The sequence below is a fragment of the Nycticebus coucang genome, chromosome 19 (assembly GCF_027406575.1).
Source record: "Nycticebus coucang isolate mNycCou1 chromosome 19, mNycCou1.pri, whole genome shotgun sequence".
NCBI classification, from domain to species: Eukaryota; Metazoa; Chordata; class Mammalia; order Primates; family Lorisidae; genus Nycticebus; species Nycticebus coucang.
This window is the reverse complement of record NC_069798.1, coordinates 69,551,049-69,570,636: the sequence shown is the minus strand read 5'-3', so window position 1 is coordinate 69,570,636 and position 19,588 is coordinate 69,551,049. Positions and strand designations below refer to the sequence as shown.

The window sequence follows — 19,588 nt, the reverse complement described above, 5'->3', positions numbered from 1 at the left end:
CGTCACGGGACTCACAGCAACCTCCAGCTCTTGGGCTTAGGAGATTCTCTTGCTTCAGCCTCCTGAGCAGCTGGGACTACAGGCGCCCGCCACAAGGCCCATCTATTTTTTTTTTTTTTTTTTTTTTGTGGTTTTTGGCCGGGCTAGGTTTGAACCTGCCACCTCCGGCATATGGGACCGGCACCCTACTCCTTGAGCCACAGGCACCGCCCGCATCTATTTTTTTGTTGCAGTTTGGCTGGGGCTGGGCCTGAACCCGCCACCCTCGGTCCATGGGGCTGGTGCCCTACTCACTGAGCCACAGGCGCCACCCCTGAGCTGTCTCTTTTTTGTCTTTTCATCATGAATTCTGTTCTGTCTATTGCTGATACTATGACATTGAATTTGCTTTTGTGAATGTTTGCCTGGTGTTTCATCCTTTTATATAATGTCTTGTTTTGTTTTAGGGTTGCCCCTTGTGAAGAGCACATAACTAGATTTTAAAGCCGGTCTCTGAGACTTCTCATTTGTTTTTATCACTGATACGTTTTAACTTGATCAGCATTGAATTTCTGTTTACTGTGCTTTCTCAACACTTTTGTTAGTTTTTACAAATTTTCCTTCTTATTTCTTCTTACTTTTAAACCCATACATTGAAATGTTCTTTCTTTCAATGTCCAGTATTAACGAACTCCTCCTTTTTCCACCCAACAAAAATAAAAATTGTACCCTATTTTTTCTCTCTCCTCTGGCTCTGACATCTGTGGGATTGTATTCCTAATCGTTGTGATTATATTTTCAAAGCCAATGCCCATTTAAACGGAGTTATAAATTTTCCTGGATTCTTTCCTCACTGTCCGTTCTGTCTCCTTCTTAAAAAAATCTTTTTATTTCCAATTTGCTTTAGTCTGGGGTTCCGGAGAAGAACTCCAGGCCCTGAGGTCGGTCAAACAAACCACGGCAGGAGGAAAACATGGAGCTTCAAATCTACATATTGTGGGGAATTTCCAGGCAGCAGACACCGGACAGGATCTCATATCTAGAGTTGGCACATGCACAGGCCTTGGTCCTGGATAGACAGAAAGTCAATTGTTAGGATGGGTCCTAACAACAGACCGACAGGGAGTTAATTTTGACAAAAGATCCAGCCCAAATAGCCCCCTGGCACGCTGGAAACAACATCCAGCAATGCTCCCTAAACGCCCCTTGAGGGTGTGACATCTGCTCTCAGCGCTAGGAGAAGTGACACTAGTCAGGTGGCTCCACTGATGAGGAGCAGAAAGAGGCGACTTGGTCAACGGGTCTTTCTACAAACTCACTTGTCTTCTCCATTATTCCTGAGACCGTCACATTGGTGTTTAACCTGCTCCCATCTCTCCCATCTTAAGACAACAGGACAGGAAACTTCAGCCGTCCTCTCAAAGCCATTCGCAGCATGGGTCCGAGTCAGCTAACCCACCATTGGACCTTCTCCCAGAGGTGGCCTGGCTGCTCCCAGAGTGTCCTTTGAAGCTGCCTCCCTGGGCTTCCTCTGAGACACCTGGGTCCCCCAGGTGTGGTGTCCCACACTCTGGGCCATGTCTTCCCTCAACCTCCTCAGTCTCCTCTGGAGACACCAGACTCCATGACATCTAATGTCTTAGTTCCTTGCTCTGCCACCAAGTCCTTCTCCTCTTTGAGGGCAGGGTGACCTTTGCAAAGGAGGACCGTGTTCTCCTCCACCTCCTGACCACAGTCATGGGCCCTCTGGGGTCTGGCCCGGCACCCTTGGCCCACACGGGCCCTACCCCTCACTGGCCTCACAGACTAGGGAGGGAGATTTCACATCAAGCCCCCACTTCACAACTTATTAGGCTGTTTCCAAAGAAAAGTAATGGAGATCCCTGAATTAGATGGCTAAAATAACAAGGAAAATTCATTTAAGTCCAAGGTAGGTGGCCCTGGTGGCTTCAGGACCACCTCTTTCCTCCCATCTTCTTCTGACTTCACCCTGGAACATGGTCACTGGTGAGACTGCCCCCAGGTTGGTGCTGCTCCAGGTGACTGGCCCCCAGGACCAGATAGAGAAAGTTTTCCTACCTTGAGTTCCTTTTATCCACAAGAAGACCCCTTGCTAGAAACCCCCAGCCCCTCCCCCAACTTCCCCTCCTGTGACAGTGGACATATTTAAACCAACACCAGGTGGGGTGGGGGGCACGGTGGACACCAGTGGGCTTGCCGGATTTGGGGTGGATGGCCATCCAGGTCTGCCTCAATATTTTATGTGTCAGAGACACATTATTCTGAGAAACACGTATGGATTCAAAACAATCCCACTTCTAATCGACTGTATCACGAAAGAGACAGAACAACTTTGCCGTGAGTTTTAAACTTCCATGGAGTGAATAATTCTGAGTCATTTGCTGCTGGGAGAAGAATTAAAAGGGAATCCATAAGAAAATGCCTCTAGGGGGTAGCGCCTGTGGCTCAAGGGGGTAGGGCACCGGCCCCATGTGCCAGAGGTGGTGGGTTCAAACCCAGCCCCGGCCAAAAACTGCAAAAAAAAAAAAAAAATAAATAAAATAAAATAAAATAAAAAGAAAATGTCTCTAAGTTGCACCTGTGATTATGACAATTCCACAAAACAGACCCTCCTCTCCTGTTTGGGAAGGGACAGCTCAGACACCTGTTCTGACCACTGCCACACAGGACACACGGGCGTACACAGATGCCCCACCTTGTCTTGGGAGAGTTACTGCACTTGTGCTGGCTTTGGTCTCGTAGAAACTCACCTGTCACTTACTGTCTGTGGCATTCTCTGGCTGTCATCTTGGAGCTAGAAGGTGTCATCTCTCTACGCAACAAGCCCAACCTCCTGTGGACAGCACTTTCTGGGAATCCTTTTCTGGTACCGTATTTTACACATTTTCTGTCAGAATTTGTTTTTTTACTTGGTTACTGTATTTTTTTCTCAGTGTGCTAGGTCAGCAAGGGTCTCTGCTCTCCTCATACGTGTGAGTGCAATTTGCTCCACTCCCGGCCTAGCTGGTCAGGCATAGACAGGGGCTGGGCTGCCTCAGACATTTGCACCATAACCTCCCTGCAATTGTGACAGCAGGAAAGGGTGACACAATGTTGCACAATAAGGCACCATGGGGAAAGAACATTCTAACCTGGAAACAATATTGCTATAGGCTCTTACAGTTTTTGAAATCCCATTCCTGTCTTCAATAATTGAAAAGAAAATGTCCCCAGGGAGGCGCCTGTGGCTCAAGGAGTAGGGCGCTGGTCCCATATGTCAGAGGTGGCGGGTTCAAACCCAGCCCCGGCCAAAAAAAAACACAAAAGAAAAAAAAGAAAAGAAAATGTCCCCAAATGTAGGAGTATGTGTGAGCACGCTATTGTATTTAAAGATAGGATGAAACATCCTGGCCTTGAAAAGATAAGAGTAGCTTCATAGTTATCAATACTTTTCAGATACAGATTTTTTTTAATTAGATTTTTTGTATTGTTGCAAAGAAATGTTTTCTACAAGTGGAAACATCAGTAAACTCAGGTTATAGAAGAAGTTTTCCTAAAGAATACAAGATCTAGAATTAAAGTTTATTACCAGTTTGGCTAAAACTTTCTTCTCTGCTCCGTCTGGTGAAGGCCCACTATAAACAACTGGATACCATCAATTACAAGCTTTAAAAAAATGTGTGGGGGAGGGGTTGGGAGCTGGGATACTGTTCTTTTCTACCCTGTAAGTATCAGCTAACTGATTTTCTGAAAAATGGGGACATATAGAAAATGACTACTGTTGAAGGGTTCCTTTTCAATTTTGCTAATACCCTGAATCTATGGAGGCATCAAAGCTCGCAAGCAAACGAGAGGGAAAAAGAAGGAAACTCCCAGCTAGTCCCTTCTGCCCTTCCACTCACACACACAACAGGGAGACCCCGGGTGAGGGGCAGCCCCTCCTCTCTGAATTTCCTTGCTTTTGTAAATTTGTCAGTCCATCCGTGAACTCTGTTTGAACAGAGTTTGGTACTTAATGGATGATTGTATTGTATTGTAACTCACAGTGTAACACATCTTTGCTGTATTTATTTTAAATAAAGGCTTTCTAGAAGCCAAAGGGCTTAAGCTGTAGGAAATAAAGAAGTAAAAGTGTGCGTCCAGACCCTGCACACGCCGTGTGTTGCTCAAAGGCCTTGGAGTCCACACCCCAGAAGTTGCTGCACACGCAGGAGCCTGTCGGGAGGCCCCTCGCAGTGCAGGGGCTGGTCAGCTTTGGAATTTAAGGGGAAAAGCAAAAGTGCTGACGAGTTCTGTACCAGGAGCCTCTGTGTTCCTGTCTGTCTGATCACAGCCCACGGGGGCCTGATTCTCCCCAAGGAAGGAGGGGGTAGGGTGCCCTGGAAGGAGGGGGCAGGTCTCAATCAGAGTGGGGACTTTCCCACTGGGTCTTAAGTGAAAACAGTTTGCAAACATTTGTGCTTTGGGGTGTGAGTTCCAAATTCTGCTAGGCATAACCATATCAATGGCATTTTGTGAAAACAAACAAAAGTTTAAAATCTATGGGGAGAAAAGGAATGATTCTAGAAATGACTCCCTTTTCAAGAGTACTAATGCAACATGGGATAACATTTCTTATGCTTCCAGATACCTTCAAACAACATTTTGCATTAACATACACTTTCACACTATCGGTTACATCAGCAACTATCCAGGGCCGGAACAGTGCTATTGAAAAAGAGCTTCCTTTTGTCCATGTTACTGTAGCGTACTATGGCAGTTTGAATGATCTTCACATTTTTATTTTCTTGTTTGTAATAACTCTAAGTGTGAGTCCCACTTTAAGGTAACTAATATACACTCTTATTAAATTGTGGGTTGACAGTTTTGCCTCTAAACTATAATGAGAAACGTCATCTGAATTTTTTTTGTTTGGTAACAGTATTGTTTGGAACATAATCCATTATACTTTATTTTTTTGAGACAAAGTTTCACTCTCTTGTCCTGCGGTTGAGTGCCATGGCATCATAGCACACAACAACCTCAAACTCTTGAGCTCAAGAGATTCTCTTGCCTCAGCCTCCCGAGTAGCTGAGAATACAGGTTCTTAGATGGGATCTCACTCTTGCTCAGTCTGTTCTTGAACTCCTGAGCTTAAACAATCTACCAATCTCGGCCTCCCAAAGTGCAAGGATTACAGGTATGAGCCATGTGCCTGACTACTACAGTTTAATTTAATTTAATATAACTTTTTAGAGATGGGGTCTCACTGTGCCTCCCAGGATGGAGGGCAGTAGCGTAATTAGAGTTTACTGCAGCCTCAAATTTCGTGGGTCAAACAACCTTCCTGACTCAGCTTCCCAAGTAGCTAGGACTCTAGATGCATGCCACCACCACAGCTGGCTAATTTAAAAAGACAATTGTGGGGCGGTGCCTATGGCTCAGTGAGTAGGGTGCCGGCCCCATATACCGAGGGTGGTGGGTTCAAACCTGGTCCCAGTCAAACTGCAACCAAAAATAGTCGGGCACTGTGGCGGGCACTATGGTCCCAGCTATTCCGGAGGCTGAGATAAGAGAATCGCCTAAGCCCAGGAGTTGGAGGTTGCTGTGAGCTGTGACGCCATGGCACTCTATCAAGGGTAACAAAGTGAGACTCTGTCTCTAAAAAAAGAAAAAGGGTGGGGGGCAGTGCCTGTGGCTCAGGGAGTAGGCCACCGGTCCCATATACTGAGGGTATACCAACCAAAACTGCAACAACAACAACAACAACAAAGGACAATTGTGGGTTTTTTTTTTTTTTGGAGAGACTCGGGTCTCACTATATTGTCCAGGCTCAGGTGATCTTCCTGCCTTGGCTTCCCACAGCGCTGAGACTGCAGACATGCGCCAACAGGACCAGACCAGACCATTTTCACTGTAGATGGCACAGATCCCATAAAGAACAGTGCTTCTTTCTTTGCTTTGAATGCCAGGAAGCTCAAAGGAAAATTCTATCACCCTGACAATGTATAGGAAGACTAGATGTGTCAACCTGAGCTTCAATGGACCCTGATTTCTTTGTGTTTCAACTTTTATTTTTCCTGACCTGATTCCCCCCATGGCTTATACTATCCTTCTGTATTTTCTATATTTTAAAAAGGCAGTTCAAATCCTTTGAGAAACTAAGCGAAACATATTTTCATGCAGATACTCTCACCACCGGTTCGTAGGTATTTCTGCATAAATATGTGTCACACGTCAGGGGTATGGGAGACGGACACCACTCTGCAATGTGTGATAAATGCTATCAGGGGTGACACAGATGCTGTGATCAGAAGGAGCTCCATAGCTTATACAAACACAGCATGAGAACTGGTTGTGAGAGCTTATGGTAAGTCCCCAAGCTTATCAGGAGAAAATGTATGTTTCATTTGTGTTCAGCTATAAAATTGTCTTTGCAATTATCAGAGCTGTGGTGTCCCAGCCAGGTGTAGCTCAGGGCAGGCTGACGCAGCGTTGGCCATGTGGTCCATGCTGCTGCCTCTAAACGCCATCCCTGAGTGGGTGGAGCCTTTCAGCATCTGTGAAATGGGACAACAGTGGCACCTACCTCATCTGACATTTAAATGACCTAAAATGGAAGCTCCTGGGAAGATTCCCTCCACAAACAGCATGCAATAAATGCTGCTTGTAAAACTAGCACTTGATTTAGTAGTAAATGTGAAATGAATGAACAAATGCTCAGATAAGAAAAACTAAATTTGGCAGTGCCTGTGGCTCAAAGGAGTAGGGCACCGGCCCCATATGCTGGAGGTGGTGGGTTCAAACCCAGCCCCGGCCAAAAACTGCAAAAAAAAAAAAAAAAGAAAAACTAAATTTAAAAACCGTTAAACTTTTGTCATTACTTTTTAAAAAATGACTGCCTACCTGCAGTATTATTTAAATCATCGGTGAACTAAATGTGTCCGACATTTCCTCTTACTTCTCCCAGTTCCCTCATCACTTGCTGCTAGGTTGCCATGAGAAACAAAAGTGCACAAAAGCGTGAGAATCTGTACACGTCAGTGATACAGGGAGATTAAACTATTCGTCTCTTCATGGAAATTCCATCTTGACCCCTCAAGTTTAACTTAACACCAACTTCGTATCTATTTGGGACACCTTCATCCATTTGAAAATGGAATGCGTCCTCACAGCCCAGCAATGATGCCCAGACACCCAGGCCTGGGACTAGTTCAGTTCCCAGAAAGATAAATCTTCTTAAAGGAAAGATTTTTCTTGGGGGCCAGAAAGCAAGTGCCTGATAGATCAACTCCCTCCCTCCCTTCCTTTCTTGACAGGGTCTGGTTCTGTCATCCAGCCTGGAGTGCCGTGGTGTGATTACAGCTCTTTGCACCCTTGAACTCTTGGACTCAAGTGATCTTCAGCCTCTTGTGTAGTTGGGACTACAGGAGTGCACTACCACTTTTTCTGTATATATGTATATATATATATATATATATTTTTTTTTTGTAGAGAAAGGGTCTTATTATGTTGCCCAGGTTGGTCTCAAACTCCTGGCCTTAAGCACTGTTCCCACCTTGGCCTCCCAAAGTGCTGGGACTGCAGGACAGCCATTGTGCTTGGCCAGCTTCTCTGTTCCTTAGTTTTTCTGATTTTTAAAAATGCCTTAACATGAATTTAACTCAAATCCAGCTTTAGGTTAGCTCTGTGTGGTTACATTTTTCTGGTTTCTGTTCGGGAGGGAGGTGAGACCTTGTTATATTTCTTCTCAAGTTTACGAGGTGGGCACAGACAAAGACAACAGTTATGTTAGGTAAGAGGATAAAAATTCTTGGGGATTGCTTTTGTTGATATTATAATTACTCCATTAATCAGTTTTTTTTTTTTTAAGATCTCACTGCATTGACAACTCTGTGTCTTTTTAAAGGAGGCAAAATGATCCCTAGCTGCCTGCTACATCCTGGAGGAGCAGAGGACATTGCACAGAGTAAAATCAGGCTAGGTCATTCACAAAAGGACAAACACCCTGCGACTCCACTTACATGAGGCCCCAAGAGGAGGAGAGGACGTGGATTCTTAGAAGCAGAATGGTGGGTGTGGGGGATGGGGGCGAAAAGAACGGGAAGGTTTTGTTTAATGGGAACAGTTTCTGTTTGGAATGATGAAAAAGCCCTTGGGTGGAAGTGATCGCATAGTGCTGTAAGTGTACCCTATCCCACAGCACTGTGCACGCACACAAGGTTAAAGTAGTACATTCATGTATACTGAAAACTGGTCCCATCCGAATCTTATCTGTTTTTCTGTCAACAAGATGTCTCGACTCCCTGATTATAACGAATTGTCCCCATCCTGACAACTTCCCTCCTTGTAGTTCTAACTCCACTGAGTCCTCTGAGTGCACATTCTGCCTGTCCTTAACCTGTATTATGCATGTGTCAAAGGAGAACTCGCCAGAGGTCACAGCACTTCTTTCTTGCTCAGTCTCATTACAAGTGTGCCTGGCCTGCCCACGGTGACAGAGACACTGATAGTTCCCTTATTTGATTTTCAGCTGTTAGAAACGTTTGCATAAACACGCACACGTAATCAGCTATGCAGGGCAGTCTTGGGGCAGAGAAAGGGGAGGCTCTGCTGTTGTAAGATTGTGCTGTGCTAAGAGGTCACAACCTATCCGTTAAGTAATTAACATGCTGTGGGATTCTAAGAAAAGGTAATAGGAGCAACAAGCCCCTCTCTTCCCTAACAGGGGAAATCTTTTAAAGGAGGAATCCTTATTGAATTTGTCTTTCCTTAAATGAATTCTGCTCTGTGGCCTAGATCCTTTTACTCTGCAGACTGTTATGAACCACATCTGTGGAATTCTGGAGCAGCTACTCTGAAGCCAGCTGTTGCTGAGAGCCTTTACTTTAGCTGAAATTGAGAACAGATTTGAGGGTCCTCTACCTGCTGGGTAGTCCTGACTGCGTTACCACAAACTGCACTCTAGAAAGCGGGACTGCCCTCGTGTGAGCCGTTGGCACGTTTTCCACAATACTCTCGCCTGCACTGGGGATTGATGCTTGATCTGTGGTTCAACACTGTTCTTCGTTAATGGCATCTTTGTTGTTAACCAAAATCACAACAAATAGTAGTCCAAGAAAAATCCATGTTGCAGTAAGAATAGTGTATGGGTCAGCATGAGTGCTCCTTTATTTATTTAGAAAATAAAGACAGATTATTAAGAACGGTAATTTCATGCAAAAGTTCTTAAGATTTCTGTCATGGGGGGAAGAAAGAGGGCGCTGTTTGTATCACACACATGTGTATGCTTTGCACAGAATCTGGAAGTGACACCTTGCTCTTTATTCAACTAAAAATTCAGGTATGACTGGGAGGAATCTTTAGACTTCGACAGGAGAGAGATGAATAGACCTTCACCAAAGTATTTCAAACAACATGCAAGTCTTGACCACGGTGAAGTCTAAAGCACAGCCAGTTGGCCCTAAATTATCTGGTATATAAAAGACTGTGCAAGTAAGAAGCTGTCTTAGTGTAAACAGGGAGAATGTGGGCATGGATTATGTTAGAGGTAATTGTGTGTGTGTCTATGTGTGTAAAAAATGTATACGAGAGCTGAGATAGTTTTCTAAAAAAAGATTAAAAATATTCTGTGAGTTAACTTTGATCCCAGCAGTCTGAAACCATTTCCTAGATGAGATTCGATTCTGTTAAAAATGTAATCACAACTTGCAGCCCCATCCGTGAAGGGGATTAATACGTTAAATTTACAAATCTATACACCCATGCCAGTGGTGTGCTGTTTCCCTTCCTCCATATTCTAAACACACTGCATTCTCTGGTTTCCTTTTTCATGAAAAGGGAACATTTTAAGAAACAACAGCAAGTCAGGACTGGGGTAATATTTTTGAAACCAACTGTGATTAAATAGCTGAGTTCCACTTACTCATGACATGGTTACCTACACCAAACAATTTAAAGGCAGAGTACTGCAGTCTTTACCTAGAAATACTTGCTGATAATGTAAATTAAACTTATTCCTAATGTACTCCAAAATCTGTAAATTTAAGTTAGCTCACAAAGCAAAAGATTTAGGAGCACAATATCATTCTTTCTTAGATATAACTTAGAAAATCCTAATAAATTCACACAGATAGAATTAACATTAAATATTTACTAACGAGGAGGGCATCAAACTGTCTAATCATAGCACTTCCATTTTTGAGCGTGCATATTTAATACACACTTCCTAGTTTTGGTTTTAATGCTATAGAATACAGGGTTTCACTTCTAGCCTTCAGGCAGGCGAGGCCTTTAGCAAGCATAAGGGTTCTTTTGTTTCTTGTTTGTTTTTTACTATGAGCTGTTCTTTAATGGAACTTCTCAAGAACTTTATTTACTTCAATGTCCTCAGTCACTCTATAGCCACTGAACACTGTTTCGTGAAAATGTTGGAAGGAGCAGAGCCCCCAAAGCTGAACAAATAATTCTCATTAGACAATAACAAAGGAAAAGAAGTGTTTTCGTCCCATCTATTTCATTTACCAGCATGTTTTAAAACTATAAATAGGCAAATATCAGCCATTAATAATATTCAACCATTAAAATTCCTGACTTTATAATACCCAAGTATTGTAATTTACTTAAACATTTCAACACAGGAGAATTTCTCCTGGGCCTTCCAGGGGTTTAAAGTATGTGCAGAAATGGTATCCTTCATCGCTAATGGTTATGTTGAAGATTCTAAACAGTTGAAATTTTGGTAAGGTTAAATACGGTCATAGGAAAAGCATGAGAATTTGTATTAAATATTTTATTTTCATGCGTTCATTTTGTGTGGAATATGCTGGTAACAATTGAACAACCACTCGCGATTTTGTGTACCATCAAGGTAAACTTGTTCCAACTGTCAGTAATGAGGTGACCCTGACCCTCAGGCCTCTGTTCTCCAGGTGTGACACAGCACAGATCAGAATTCACCTCTTGCCCATCTATCAAATTACGTTCCCCGATTTTGTAAGCGTTGTAGAGAAATGTGGAAGAAAGGAAATCATTTAAAAGCACAAAATTATTGTAGACAGACATAGCCTGGAGTGAAATCCCACGTGGGTGACTAAAGCCTGAGAACCAAGCAGGGTAATAAGGGGGGCAAGTCATGAATTTCCCCAATTTTAGACGGAGGTGTGGGGCAGTTTCCTTCACTTCTCATCGACCTGTCAGTTTTCAACACATGGAAATTATTAGTGCAAAACTGTACTCTTAAACCTACCCAAGAATGCACATGATTTATACCATCGACTCACATCCATTCCAAAATACTACCAAACCCCACCCCTATTAAAATCGCAAGAATGGAAATTTTTAACGTCCCTGTCAGTACATACGTATAAATGATGTGTGTACACATGCCATTTGTATCTGTGTAATTAGTCGAACGGGGGGATAATTTTATTTGTGCATTTTCACTGTGCATTGCCATGAACCGTGGGCACTTCAGTACTTCTCTGGAAATCAGACTCAAATTTGTCCGAGATTCCATCCCAGTTAGGCATTCATGCTGAAACCAGCAACAACTGTCCACGACCTGTAACATGCCTGCTATCCAAATTAGTGGCGACCATTAGTCCCTCGGAGCTTACGTTTTGGGGTCGGCGGACGCAGGGTCGCAGAGGCGGCCGCCCGTGGTCCTCCTGGTCTGCGCTCCCCGCTCCTCCTCCGAGACGCGCGCGCGCGGAACGGCGCCCCCCTCCGAGTCCCCGCTTCGCCCGGGCACAGGCGCCTCCCCGTGCAGCGTGTCCGCAGTAGTTTCTTTTGTAAATGCCTTCGGTCGGGGGAGGGTGGGGGGCTCAGCTGTCTGAGCCACGAGCGGGAGGCGCTGAAGAAATGCCTCACGAAGGTAGCCGCCCGGATTGCAGCGCTGATTGTTAGGCAGGGCCACGCCGGGCGTCTTGGACGGAATCCACCTCCACTGCGGAGTTATCAGGAGGAAGAGGAGAACAATATGGCCCAGAGCCTGGTGGGAGAAGATAGCATTACCGTCCGCAGTCCACAACTCCCCTGGCTACGTCACCGCCGATTACGAGGCGCTCGCGGCCCGGCTCCCCCCGCCCCGCCGCCTCCCCGCCCCCCTCTCCCCTACCTTCTCCTCCCTCCTCCTCCTCCGGCTCTAACTCTCCGTCCCTTCCCTCCCCGCTACAGCCCTTCCCTGCCCTGGGCCCTAAACGCGTTTTGGAGTCAAGTTAGGATTTGTTACCAGACTTATCGCAACTAACTACCGCCCGTAGGGAAGAGATGAGATGAAAAAATGAAGTTGTAAGAAAAATGAGAGTTGAACTTTGAAGGACACAAGTGAACAAAAATAACATTCATTTTTAACAGGCCATATGGCAGAGACGCTGTTCTCAAGTCCTTCTGGGGGGACCCCTTTGATCCTTGGATTTGGACCTAGCGCGTGGACACGCTGCCTCTGCCCCCTCCCCACGTGTACCAGGAAGTTAAGTGAACGCACACTGGGCCGGGTACCCCAGAGGGGCATCCACCTTCAAGTCCCCATTCGAAGCTTAGTGACCAGGTGCCCACGACGGCTGGACCTGCATCCCGAGTACCTCTGCACGAGTGGATGCGTGTGTGTGCGCGCGTGAACAGCCTCCAGGACTGGCACTGGGGCTGCGGCCGCCTTAGACATTGACAAGAAGGGGCGACCACTGGCCGCTGGAGTCGTGATTCCGTGCTATTAGGAGAAGAATTATCCGGTCTGAGTCATTGCGAGCCTCCAGACTTTCCCCGCAGTGTGGCAGAACTTTGTGCTGATGAGACAATAGTGGAGCGTGTGCGTTTCCTACAGGGCAGACCATTCCCGGGCTGGGGGAAGCCTCCGGCCTACGCCGGGCCGCGGGCACCCAGCCCCCTCCCCGCAGCCCCCGGAGCCGGGCCGGCGCCGGGGCCCCTGCGGGGCGGGCGAGTCCGGGGCGCGCGCAGGCGGGGCGGGGAGGGGGCCGGGCGCGTGGCGGGCCCCGCGCGCCCTCGCGCGTCCCCCGCGCCCGGGCGCAGCTGGCGCGGTCGGTCTAGTGCAGCGCTCGGCTCCGCGCCGCGGGCGCTGGGCTTCACCTTCAGATGCGCGGGGCGTGCGCGCCCTCCTCCCCCCCGAGGCCCACCTCCTCCCCTCCAAGGTAGGGGCCGGTGAAGGGGCGGGGTGCCGCGCCGCAGGGCCCTTGGCGTGCTGAGGGCGCGGGGGCAGGGGGCCGCAACATGCCCAAGACCCGGGTGTGCGCCGACGGTGGGGCGAGGGGAGGCGCCGGGCAAGGGGGTGCACCGGGGAGGGGTTCCCCGGGCGCGGGGAGGACTACTTGGCTTTCCCTGCTGGTAGTTGCTTGGCTCTGCAATTCCAGGATAGGGGAAGATGCAACTTCGGGCGGCAGGGCGAGTGCCGGGGAGGTGGTTTTTACCGCAGTGGAGGGGCGGGGTGGGGGCCGGGGTGGGAGCGCGGAAGAGGCTCTGGCTTTGTACACTTCGTCAAAGGCGACGCGGGAGGAGGGGAGCTCGGATGCGCTCTCCATCCCTTAGGAAACAAAGAGCAAATTGCCTTACTTTAAAGTCAAACGCTCGGCTAATGAAGGTGGGTGATGGGGATGGTGCTGCGGGGCCCGAGGAGCCGCGTCAGTTATTGAGGGTTTGGCGGATGGGATCGGTGCCTGTGGGCACCAGGCGCTGCAGGCTAGGGGGACGTGTTCGCCTGGTGGCGGGGGTGGTGGCGCCTGTTTTTATTATCCCTCCCTGCTGCTTGTCTATCAGCTGGGAGCTTATTAGTGACCCTAACATTTAAAGAAGTGAGAGCTCTTGGAAGGGAAGTTCGGCTGGGAGGGGGCGGGGGGCAAGGGTTCTTGCGGTGTCTCCGGAGGGGTGGGGAGAGCGAGTCGAGGTGGCTAGGACTCCTGGGAGCTGGGCCCAGCCTGGGGGTGGGGTGGGGCTAGGGTGGGGGAGGTATGGGTTGAGATATATACCCAGGTCTGTGAAAGAAAAGAAGAATGCGGGGGTGGGGTGGGGGGGTAGGTGTGGGCGCGAAGGGAGCTGGAGGAGGCGCCTCCCCTGCCATTTCCAGGGAAAACTAGCAGACTGGATAGTTAGCCTCAGTGTTTAGAATAAACCTCCTCATCAAGTTTTAAAAAAACTTTGTATGAATAAGTTTGTTAAAAGGCAGTCGACTGGGGGCATTTAAAAGCACCGGTTTATGGAAGAAGGTCGGTGTGCGGTGTGCGGACTGTCTGGCGTGGGCTGAGAAACTAGTGGGAACAGAGAGAACCAGCCTTTTACCCGAAAAATGTAGGTCTGTAAGTCAGCCCCATTTATTATCCGCCTTAATAAGCTGCCGGCAGCAGGGCAGGATCAGACCAGAGCTCCGAGGTGCTGTGTGGAGGTCTACTCATTCCCCTGGGCTGATTGATAAACAGTCACTTGGTCTCCGGGTGTGCAGAGATCAGCTTGGGCAGCCCTCTCGTTAAATATATTCATTCTGCGCCTTATTTAATCCAGATGCACAAAAAGCCATTTGCTGCTCCATCGTTGGCTTACATTTTTTGAAAAGGCGACTGGTGTAACCTGTGGAATTTGAAATGCAAGTAAAAGCCTGTGGGAGTAGAGGCAGAACAAATCAGCATTTATAAAGTGAAAAAGATTTAATGTCTCTGAAATCATTGCTGGGGAAGGACCTGGAGGGGAGTGTGATTTTTCAGGGAGTGAATTGTGACGTCAGGATTTTTAAGATCGGAAACCCGGGGTAGGTAAAGTGCTTACAGGAAAAACAGATTACAAGATTAACATCTGTTAACATGATCGTTTATCTCCAGCCAAAAATAGGTCAGTTGTTTCTTAAGGAAACACGATTGCCGGCGCATGCTTAAATAATAAAATTAAAATAATGAGTTAATAAATTGGGGACGAGTGTTTGTTATAACCCGACCTTTGAAAAATATTTTTTAAATTTCGAGATCAATGAAAGGTCAAAGTTCTCTTCGGGCGCACAGAACAACTCTCCGCATCCACCCCACCGAGGGGACCCCTTCCTACTGAGTCCCTTTCCGCCCGCACTCGGATCGTGAATTTCCCCTTTCATCCATTGTGGAAGTATAAAATATATTTAAATGGTATCGTCTGACGCCTCCCTCGTTAAAGGAGTGAAACTCTCTCCGCGCAGATGGCTAACTTTCAGAGCTCTGCTGTTGTTTTACCATTAAATGAACATTAGCGAAGGGGGGGGGCGAATAAAAGAAAAAAAGGGGAAAAAAAGGAAACAGCTTTACAAAGTCTCCCTGCCCACTGGGTGTGAGTGACGGCTCTGCTGGCCAATCCGCAGCGGCTTTCTCCATCCCGGAGGTAATTTGGGGTGTGAGTAAGTGTGCGCGCGCGTGCGCGTGCATGCGCCCATGTGTCTGCACACCAAGTCAGGCCCGCCCCGCGCATCCTCAGGCTTCTGCTTGTGCACAGATGTGTGATGTAGACGTGGACACGCTTTTATTCGAATCGGTCCGGCTAGATGGGCACGCAGCCGCGTAAATGGATTCCCTGTCCTGTCCGAATGTCTTGTGAAGAAAGATCCTTAAAGCGTTTTCGGATTCAAGTCGAAACCAGCAGAAGGGAAAGGAAAGAGGAGCGATGTGATTATGCTTCTTGGCAACTGGGGAATCGAAATGTGGGGTTTCATCTGCCGCGGTCCTACCGGCTGGCGCGCCCTGGCGCCTTTCGGGTCCAGGTGAAGGAGCCCACTGGCGGGGGACGGGGGTAAAGCTACGGAGAACGCGGACTGTTGTAACTGAAGGTAACTAGAAAAGTGAAGGGGCAGTACGTGTCTTCAACTTACATCTTATTTTTTCACTGCAAGTTGATGCTTAGTCCATGGCATATTCTAGTGTGTGAAGCTCTTGCGGTCTGGAAGTGAAAGTTCTGCTGCCCACCTGCTCCTTAATGCTGCGCCCTGGCCGCATCTGTGTGGCACAATGGGCGTATTCGCGGGCGGACTGCGTCACCCGCCACCTCACGCTTCCTACTGCCTAATGTGGCACCGACTTTCCCGGGAATTTTGGCAGTGATGTGCGTGGTTCGTGCAGTACGCACCTGGGGTAATGCAGGGCCAGCCTGCACCCCGTGGCTTCTCTGCTGAAATGCCGGAGAGGCTGTCTGGAACCCCGCGGGGCTGCACAGCTTCGGTTCACTCCAGAGATGATGACGAGGCAATGGGCGGGTTAAGGACCCACGTGCCCACTCCCCCGCCCCTGGAGACCCCTGCAGGGAGACCCCTGGGAGAGACCTGGTCCGTGCGGGTGTGCCGAGCTACCAGGCCGCGCCGAGGTGCCTCCGAGGGTCCGTGGGCGGCCCCAGGCGACGTTCGTCCATCTCCTACTTGGAGAACCTAACTTGGAGGCAGGGCAATGTCCAACAGCGCGCCTCCCTTCCCTTTCGGGCCATTTCTGCCGTAAAACGCGAGTTTTACTCGCGCCCCCCCATCTTGGTGAGCTCGTAGCTGCAGGAATGGGCAGCTTCGTGAGGTGCCTTTGGATTAAATCATTCCTATTTCTGTTTCTCGGCGGCGGCGCTGCTGGGGGCGCTGCTGGGGGCGCAGGGCGTGTGTGCTCGTGGGGCGGCGGTGCGACGCCGGGGGCGGGGGACTTTACCTGCCCGCCCCGGGCCGGGGGCGGGGGCGGGGGCAGCTGGTCGCTGCGCTTCCAGGAGGAGGGCTGTGGGCGGGGCGGGAAGGGGCGGAGAGGTGGGGGCAGGGCCCTGCCCGCCGCCCCCGCCCCTCCGCGCCCGCCCCTCGCCCCCGTCATGTGGAGCGGACGTCACACGCCTGCACTGTAACCCAAGAAGTGAAAGAGACCGGGACCCGCTGCCCAACTTCGCACCGTAACAAAGGCGGGGGTCTGTGCGGCCAGGGGGCGGGGGCGAGCCAGGGAGAGGGGGGAGCCGGTGGGGCAGGAGCGGGGCTCGGGTGGGGGTGTGGGGGGCAGGGCAGGCCGGGTTGGGCCAGTGGAGCGGTTGGGGCCCGGGGTTGGGGTGGGGGTCTGGCCGGGAAGGGGGCGGGTCCGGCCCGGGCTGGGGTCTGCACGGCGGCGTGGACCGGGCTCCGGGGGCCGAGGTACGGCGGAGGCCAGGTAATTGGTTTCTATTTTAAACTTCATTTTGTTCTGACGGAGGTGGGGCGGTGGGAAAGGCGTGGCCCCCGAGGACGATTACATAAGTGCTCACACCTGAGTTGGGTGCTGCTGGCGAGGCGGATTTGGGGTTGGAGTTGGTGGTGGGCACTTTAGCCCGGGGCTGCCCTACCTTGGGCTGTGACCTGCTTGTGTGACATAATCAGTGTCTTGGGGATAAAGAAGCCAGGGTAGACTCCGTGGACTGTTTCTAGAAGCCCAGATGTGCCCGTGGGTGTAGGGCCTTCCAGGGTGTCCCCTGCCTAACAAAGGACATGGCCCGTGGACTCTCTGGTGCACTCACCGTGCTGACTTAACTAACCAGCAAGTCACAAAAGGAACTTTCGTCTCCGTGAGCCCAATTAAACATGCAACAGAAAGGCATTTCCCCGTGAACCTGCTATGAAGTCTCGAATCTTGATTAAAGGTGATTTAAAGATTGACCCGTGCTCTCCAGTTGGCTGTGTAATAAATACTATTGAAATATTGACCCGAGTGGAAGCCCCCCCAAGTTGTTTTCCAGATTATTTTTAAACCATGTATTAATATGATTGAAGTTATTTTGGTTTATGGATGTGTTACTTTTAAGGAACTAGGCATGCATGCTATTTGGTAGGACACAGGCAACTGCCATGTAAAAAAAATAGTTCATTTTATCATTTGTCCTTCATTTTCTTTGTGTCGTCGAAATACTGTGTTATTTCTATTTACATAGACCAGCCATAAGTAAATAGACCGCATACCACTCTTGCATGAATTGGAGAACCACCCTTTTCCCCTGTAGTACAATCTGAGAGAGCTTAGTTAAGTAGGAGTCCACCTGGTGTCAGGGGCTTGAGAGTGGGGTTAGTGGAGAGAGACATCTTTGGTTTCACAAGAGTGACTCCGGTGGCTGTCTTGAATGGACTCTTGGATGAATCAAGCTCTGTGTTAGACTCTCAAATATTTTGGTAATTGAATTAGAATTTTGCTGTATTAAGATACAAGCACCTCTAATATTTTTCTGAATTCATCAGTAGGGCTTTGTTTTGTTACACTTGCTAGTTTGAATATACTGAGACATTCAGAGCACATTAACATACTAAAAAAGTAGGAATCCCAGTGGTTCTGTAATATAGCTAACCAAGAGAAATGGGAAGGCCTTTCTAAAATGAAACAAAACATCAAAGTAGCATATTTGGTCAAGGGCATAAATTTCAACAATAACGAGAGTGGGAGTTCTGCTTATTTTTATTTTTGAAAATATTTGTTAATCAGAATAATCTTTCCAACTAACTTCATGTCCTGAAATACATAAAGACTTTAAACTTTGGTATATGTATCTAGTATTAATTGCCGATGTCCTGAGAATCGTTTAATATCATCAGTATTTTCACCATTGTTTTTTGTAAACAAAACCTTAAAGGCAACTAATTTGCTGATTACATTTTCCCCAAGACTCGGAAGTCCTACATTTCTAACTTTGTGAGATGTTGTCCCAGAGACCAAAATAGAGTGAAGAGAAAGAGAGCGATCTTCAAAAGCAGGTCACGGCGTAAGAGCCACTTTGTCTTTAGACTTTTAACTCAATTTACCTTACTTGCTTTTACAAGGCGATATTTGCGTTTTATAAATGAAGCATTTGCTGTGATCTGTGTTTAGCAGCATACGTGAAAAAGGAAAGGAGATTTCTTCAAAGAATACTTTGAAATGATGTATCCTCCAGCAGACAGTTTTCAGTCTTACCGAATGGGGAAAATAGTATGTGACCTGGCGATTTAATTAGAGTGTAGTCATGATGGCTCTTAAAAACCAGTACTCAGTTCACTGGATTGTTACAGATATTTATTTATTCCTTTTCCAGGATATGTATTGGTCTTACTCCTTTAATTTTTGCCAGAAAGGCTCCTTTAAAAAAGAATTTGGTGGGACTGACTGTGAGTCTAGCTGGAGATTGTGTAGTGTTTCAGCTGCATTATACCTTAATGCCACAGAAATAGGAAACTGAAATAGAAGCTGATTAAGTTCAGTAGGAGGGAGCTTGCCTGAACCTGAGTACTTTCCTTTCTTAATATGCTTGTTTCAATGTCCAAGACCTTACACTATTTTGTTTTTTATTCCACTTTCATCCAGGAGAAAAGGACATGTGTTAATTATCTAATTATTTTGCTTATAATGTAACTGGATTTCTAACTGCGAAAGCATGCCTGTTAAATGTGCAGGGAGCAAATGTCTGCGTTCTGCTTGGGTTTTGATTGGCCACAGGGAAGAGGAGACACCTAAATTTTCACAGCGATGGACGTGGCCTTAAACAATAGGACTCATGGAAGAAAGCAGAAGAAAGTTCAATGTGTTTGATTAGATGTCTGCACTATAAATATTTGTACTTTGAAGCAACATTTTTTTCTTCAAAAGCAGATGTCTTATTTGCTGCAAATGTTTATATATTTTAGTGTTTGGATAAAACTCTTCATGACCAATCAATTCATTCT

At 47.7% G+C, this 19,588-nt stretch overlaps 1 protein-coding gene and 1 pseudogene across 5 annotated transcripts in view; one reads left to right on the top strand and one right to left on the bottom strand.

The window, feature by feature from the left end:
- Nucleotides 1–10,785: 10,785 nt before the first annotated feature.
- LOC128571932 (putative uncharacterized protein ZNF516-DT) lies at nt 10,786–12,736 on the bottom strand (annotated as a pseudogene).
- A 337-nt stretch (nt 12,737–13,073) lies between these two features.
- ZNF516 (zinc finger protein 516) overlaps nt 13,074–19,588 on the top strand; it is a 111,809-nt gene continuing 105,294 nt past the window's right edge. Inside the window, exon 1 of one of the 5 annotated variants that reach the window (XM_053571372.1) lies at nt 13,074–13,106. The gene's annotated coding sequence lies outside the window, so the exon portion shown is untranslated. Of the gene's footprint in view, nt 13,107–13,469; nt 13,553–14,317; nt 15,749–15,774; nt 16,439–16,785; nt 16,846–19,588 lie in introns of those variants that run through there. The other 4 variants (XM_053571373.1, XM_053571368.1, XM_053571371.1 and 1 more) reach the window with 4 other exon arrangements.